The sequence below is a fragment of the Bombina bombina genome, chromosome 2 (assembly GCF_027579735.1).
Source record: "Bombina bombina isolate aBomBom1 chromosome 2, aBomBom1.pri, whole genome shotgun sequence".
Classification (NCBI taxonomy): domain Eukaryota; kingdom Metazoa; phylum Chordata; class Amphibia; order Anura; family Bombinatoridae; genus Bombina; species Bombina bombina.
Window position 1 is genome coordinate 461,682,683 of NC_069500.1, and position 7,243 is coordinate 461,689,925.

At 37.9% G+C, this 7,243-nt stretch overlaps 1 protein-coding gene across 1 annotated transcript in view; it reads right to left on the reverse strand.

The window, feature by feature from the left end:
- The window catches only part of SEZ6L (seizure related 6 homolog like), a 371,674-nt gene extending 364,431 nt beyond the window's left edge, over positions 1 to 7,243 (reverse strand). The window contains exon 1 of the mRNA XM_053702089.1: positions 7,216 to 7,243. The gene's annotated coding sequence lies outside the window, so the exon portion shown is untranslated. The remainder of the gene's footprint in view (positions 1 to 7,215) is intronic.

Sequence of the window (7,243 nt, forward strand, 5' to 3'; positions counted from 1 at the left end):
AGAGGAGAGAATTTTGGATTTATGACCTCCATCAGAAACATTTTCATAGATAGGGAATCTATTATGGTCCCTAAGAAAACCACCCTTGTAGCTGGAACAAGGGAAAAGACAACAAGATCTCTATGAGGGTTTGCTTGTTTAAAAGATGGCACCTGAACCAATATGTCGTCCTGGTATGGCGCCACTGCAATTCCCCGAGACCTGATAACTGCCAAGAGAGCCCTCAGAACCAGAAATTCTGGGAGCTGTGGCAAGTCCAAACAGAAGAGCCACAAACTGAAAGGGTTTGTCTAGAAAGGAAAATATCAGGAATTTGTGATGATCCCTGTGGATGGGAACATGAATATACGCTTCCTTCAGGTCTATGGTCATCATGAACTGACCCTCTTGGACCAAAGGAAGAAGGGAACGAATGGTTTCCATTTTGAATGACCCTGAGAAACTTGTTGAGGCACTTTAGGCCTAAAATGGGTTGAAAAGTTCCCTCTTTTTTGGGAACCACAAACAGAATCCTTTTACCTTACTGGAACTGGAACAATCACTCCCAGGGAGGAAAGGTCCTGAACGCAGTTCAAGTAAGTCTCTCTTTTTACCTGGTCTGCAGATAATCTTGAGAGGTGGAATATGCCCCTGGGAGGGAAAGTTTTAAATTAGTTTTGTAAATTAGTTTTGTAAAGGATCTGAGACATCTCATTTCCATGCTTGACCAAACAGGGAAAGTCTGCCCCCCACTTGATCCGATCTCAGACCAGGGGCCAACCCTTCATGCTCACTTAGATTCAGCTGATGGTTTCTTTGATTGCTTGCCCTTATTCCAAGACTGATTGGGCTTCCAAGAAGACTTGAACTGCTCCTGCTTGGAAGAGGGAGAGGAAGACTTTTGATCTTTGAAGTTACGAAAGGAACGAAAATTACTTTGACGTCCTTTGAGTCTGTTCTTCTTGTCTCGCGGTAGAAAAGACTCTTTCACCTGTAATATCAGAAATTATTTCTGCCAGACCAGGTCCAAACAAGGTCTTACCCTTGTAAGGAAGTGCCAGAAGCTTGGACTTAGAGGTAACATCAGCTGACCATGATTTTAGCCACAATGCCCTATGGGCTAGGACAGAGAAACCAGACATCTTGGCTCCCAGTCTAATAACTTGCATGTTAGCATCAGAAATAAAGAATTTGGCTAATTTGAGAGCCTTAATCCTATTTTTTATCTCCTCCAACGGAGCCTCTACTATAATTGATTCAGACAAGGCGTTGCACCAATAAGATGCCGCAGTTGCTAATGTGGCAATACAAACTGCAGGTTGCCATTGAAGACCTTCCAGCTTTTTCTCCATGGGATCTTTAAAAGAACAGCTTTCCTCTATGGGGATTGTAGTTCTCTTAGCCAGAGTAGAAATAGCCCCTTCTAATTTAGGCACCGTGCGCCAAGAATCTTTAATAGAGTCAGCAACAGGAAACATCTTTTTAAATACCGGAGACGGGGAGAAAAGAATCCCTGGCTTCTCCCATTCCTGTGAAATACTCTCCGTCACACGGTCTGGGACAGGAAAGACTTCAACAGAGGAAGGAACATCATAGTATTTATTACGTTTACTAGACTTCTTAGAGTTGACAATGACAGAAGTATCGGTGTCGTCCAAAGTAGTCAATACCTCCTTTAACAGTACACAAAGAAGTTTAAGGTTAAATCTGAAGATTACTGAAGGAATAATACTGTCAGAATCTGAGATTTCACCCTCGGAGGCTACCGACGTAACCTCCTCATCAGACTTATGAGGGAGGGCAACCTGCGTAGCAGTAGGTAGAAAAGAAACCTTACTATCTGAATGTCTACTTTTCCTCTTGCGTTTTCCCAGCATATAATGAAATAAGAAAAGCAGATAATGCTGCAGAATTCGCATGAAGATACCTGTGCAGCAAAAACTACAGGCAAATAAACTCCTCCAGGAGGTTGAAAGGAACTGCAGTACACTGTATGTGATGCCATAGAGGCTTGGGACGTTTGAGGAGAAAGCTGTGGCATTGCCTGAACAGAATCAACCTTGAAGACATTGGGCTCAGAAGGCAACAATTTATCTTTAAATTGAAGTGTTCTAGCTAAGCATGCAGCACAGAATTGCATAGGCAAAACAATTTGTTCCTCAAGGCATAACAAGCATTTGTCAAAAGACACAGAGTCTTGGTCCATGTCCATAATACTAAATAAAAAGTTCCCCAAATTGTAGAATTTTTTGTAAATATACTGTCACTTTAACATTTTTTAATACCACAGCCGCTTAATAAACTTAATAAACCAATCAGGCCCCCTACACCTCATACAGGCGGAGGTGCCTTACCGTAACACTTATACACAATTTGGCTGCCAGAAGTCAATAAAACGATCATATAGTAGATCGACACTGAAGAGATTGAAATTCAAAACAAATGCTCAAGAAGTCTGTCAGTTAGCCTGTTCTAGCTTAGCAAGCAAAGAAGAGCAACTGCCAAATTTTAAGTTTATACAAAAATTCCTGTATAAAACATAAGCCACACACATACTAATAAAGTATCTCAACAAAATTAGACCAAAGAGGAAAAATGTCCCAATAAAGGGAAAATTAACCCCTAGGGGCATATTTATCAAGCTCCATATGGAGCTTGAGGCCCCTTTTCTAAAGACCGCTGCTCCATAACTTATCCGCCTGCTCTGAGGCGGCGGACAGAAATCAACCCGATCAAATACGATTGGGTTGATTGACACCCCTGCTAGCGGCCGAATCTGATGGCGTATGCTGGTGGCATTTATCAATGTGAACGATGTGTAGCGGACATGATACGCTACTTCGTATTATGTCCACTTGCACATTGTTAAATATGCCCCTTAGTCTCAACATACATAATCTGCCTGCCCACTGCCAAAGAAAATCCTGTATAAAGGATTTTAAAAATGTCCCCATCTACTGCATTTGACATATACTTCTGAAGTGCAAGTCTCGAAGACCTAGAAGACAAAAGCACTTACCTGCAGTCTAGCTGTCCGGCAGGAAGACAGCTCACAAGTCGTGAAAGGACACATACTCCTTACAGATACCTGTAGAAAAAGAAAGAACAGAGTAACCAACTCTGGTTTTCTGTAACATGGGCAGCAATGTGTTAGGAAACAAAGCAAGGACTACCTCACAACTTCCTAACTGCTTAAAAGCCACCACTACTCTACTGAAGACATTGACGTGGACTCAGCTAAACCCAAATCCTTGCTTGCAGGGAAAAGTACCCGAAAAAGGAATTAATTTCTTCAGACACCAAACTTCACCTCCTCTATTGACAGAAGCAAAGAGAATAATTGGGATTTTGGGTAGGGGAGTGACACTTAACAGCTTTGCTGTGGTGCTCTTTGCCTCCTCCTGCTGGCCAGGAGTGATATTACCACTAGTAATTTAATGATGTGGTGGACTCTCCATATCTTAGGAAAGAAAGAGCAGTTTTTATTTCACAAAAAGGAAATTGCCACACTTAGCTTTAAATTACAATCACATGTAATTTCAAAATAAAGTTTAATACTAAACAAAAGCCTAGCTCTTTTAGAGTGTTTAACTATACATAACAGCAATCCTAACTGTTATTTCTTTATCTAGGTTATTAACTTTAAAATATGTACTCATAAATATAGACTGAATAATGTTCTTTTTGTAACTTAGTAACAGGAGTCTTAGATGCTCTAGTACAATTTGTACATTTCACTTTAAATCTAGCTTTCAGCTGCTTTTGTTTTTAATAGGTATTCCTATGATCTGCCGGCAATAGAGGGTAGAGGGCAATGGTGTTTTTTGCAACCTCCGCTAAACATGTAAGATAGCCCCTCCCACCATTGGTTGATTGGATACCTTTTTACGGTTCTCGGACAGAATGCCGACGGACAGAATGCCGAAGCACATTTGTCCGTCAGACATATGTCCGAGAGACTTTGTTCCAGAGTTTGGCCGAAGGCAGATATGCTCCAGAGTGCTCTGTACTAATCAGAGCCTCGGGTGCCACAACCTCAGGGAACCTAACTAGGGGTCCCACCCCTGCACGTCTTGTTGTTCTCTGTCTGGGTAAGACTGTATCTATCCTTATCTATCTAATCTATCTATCTAATCTTTCTATCTAATCTTTCTTTCTAATCTTTCTATCTAATTTATTTATCTCGTGTCTGGACTGTTATCCGACGGCCATTTGAATGTCGGAATATTATCAGTCACACAAATGTCAGTCGGCCAAATGTCCGTCGGAAAACAGTCTGGCCACGCCTGTTTACTGTGTGCTGTGACTAGTATGTGTTAGCTTGAGAAAGGGGCAGGAGCCCTGAAACGTTGCTCTTTCAATAAAAGTTTGCTTTTTATTTAAGTTGTTGAGTTAAGCACCCCTTATGGTGCCAGTGAAACAGACTGGGATAACAACAGTCACCCAGACTGACTTTGGTGTTATTACAGCAATATGTGGTAAAGCACCCCTCTTGGTGCAAATATAGCAAGCTGGAATCAAACAGTCACCCAGCAGACTGGCCTCCGGTGGATCAGGATACTTGGGAAACTCATCAATGGAGTCCAGATATATATATATATATATATATATATATATATATATATATATATATATATATATATATATATATATATATATATATGCATATATATATATATATATATATATATATATATATATATGTATATATGCATGGTTGAGGTGAATTGATAATTGAGAGTAAATGAGTAAAATAAAATAAAATGATTTAAATAAAAATAAAAGTATGGCGGCAAGTGGTAAGTGTCCAAACTTACTTTAATATAAAGATAAAATCAAGCAACGCGTTTCTCAACCAAACAGTGGTTGTTTAATCAGGCTTCATAAAAACAATAAAATAACACTTGCCATATATACCATACAATCTATCAAAAAACAATAAGCAACACCTGGTGTGGGTGTCAATTAAGGGAGTCATAGTGACCAAACTAAACAAAACATCCATATAAAACACAAGTGTGATATAATGCATAAAATGTAAATAAACATAAAAAACAATTCATCTCATAGTGTACGAAATTTATATTACATATCATCATAAAAAAAAACATTTGACACAAAGTGCCAATCAGATTAGATCCAACAATGTGACCATCCCATCTATTCCTAGAAAAGTAATCCCATTAAAAAATGCCATAGCTGTAAAAGGTTTCACATTGCTACATATTAAAAAGTAATATAACATAATGCATTATAGTGGGCTCATTATTAGAATTGATAAAGAGAAAACACAATGCGCTTACACTGTCACTATTACTGGATACAAATTTTGTATTTACTTATGTGTCCAAGTGTTTGTGGGTGTGGTTACTAACCGTAATGCTATTTGTTTCTGAAAAAACCCAGAGATGGTTCGATCTATGTTAACAGTGTGATGCTTCATGAAAAGTTATCATTATGAACTTTTACTGATTTAAAAAAGTACCAATGAGTAGATAAATGATTAAATATGTAACTGTTTTCTCGATGTTACTGAGCTAAAAGAGGGGCGGAGCCATATGTACAAAGGGTTTGTTATAATTGGGTGCAATGGATAACGTCATATTAACTAGCTGCCAATGGCCTTATTAGAACTCACACGCCTATTTCGTGACGTGTTGAACCACGATAATACATTTTCAATAATGAAAGTGGTTACTAGCATAAGCAAAAAGAACGATCTAGAACCTCACTAATAATCACGCTATATCAATGATGGTAAATGCTCTATATATAACATTCTCAATACACATTAGGGGCAGGGCCATATCTGTGTGACGTCTACACTCAATATGGATAGTGATTGGACCGTAAATGACACCCATTGTACACGCCCATCCTTATGACAGAGTTAAAGATCAGGGAGACTATTGGTAAAAGTACCATGATAAGATATACGCCGATCTCTAATGTGTATTACTTGGTAGGCAACTAAGGAATGTATTGACATGATATTAGGATAATCATGAGATATATTGTTCTGACATGAACTAGTAGAGCAGTCTATATCCTTAATAAGATAGTAGGTAATAACTCTATCTATATAAATGGATCAGTCGTTAGCCTAACTGTTAAACACACTGAGAATGGTGTACATATATCTATCTATAAAAGAGTTACGATAAAAAGGGGGAGGGCCATATATGTGAGATCTATATACTAGAGAGAGTGGTGATTGGTGTGTTGATGGTACCCATTGTGTACGCCTATTCCTATAACATATTAAGTGTCAAAATGACTATAAGTGATAGAGCCATATTAATATATAAGACCATCTCTAAAATATATTGTGTGTTTAGGTTTGTGAAGGGATTATGGGTAACCTTCTCTAAAACGTGTATTCTATTTAGTAAATGACCTGGTAAAAAATATAATAAAGGATTAACCATAAGTGAAGGTCTGACATAATATTAATAAATGCTCTTTAGCAAGTGTGTGAAAATGTGTGAGAGATAATAGAAAAGGAGAGTGATACCTTATATACACCAATGTGCAAAGAACATTAGGGCTGGATTGAATTAGAATAAGGTATGAATTTGAGCAAGGAATAAAAGATATAAGGCTTAATCTAACTATAATCCAGCACACCCCTGTAAATGTTCGAAAGTGTCTACAATCAATTTACTTACAGTGTGTAACATATATACATAATAGAGATAGTGTCTATATAAAAATATTCATATATACAACAATTATACATATAAGTCATGAGAATGCCAGGTGTAATAGGTGTCAAATTGTAAGAAATCACTTGTTTATGTGACAATTCTTTACTTATCTTTAGTACTTTAGAAGTAGAACTGTGGTAATATGTTAATGTAACAAACTGGGAAATATGCTTGCTAGTAAGGAAGCATATAATCCTAATCTGTATTTATATTGCCTCAATAAGCTTCCAATATCAAAGAGTAATGAATACAGGAATGCTTTAGAGGCAGAACAAAGGATATATATTTCTCAAGACAGGAGCAGTAACTAGTTAAGGAAAATACCCTGATTAGTACTCATAGCATGTTTAATATGGCACACTGCAGGTGAGGAGTTAATATAACCATTTAGTAATGGTAGTGCTAGTAGCTTGCTGGCAGATTTATACAGTGTAACACATAGAGGAATGTCAATATTATGGCAAGCTTAAATATGGAAGTAGTGAGATTAGCAGACTTAGAACACTACAAGTAAAAGCTTATACGGAACCTGATAACCTCATGTGTCGCTATACTTG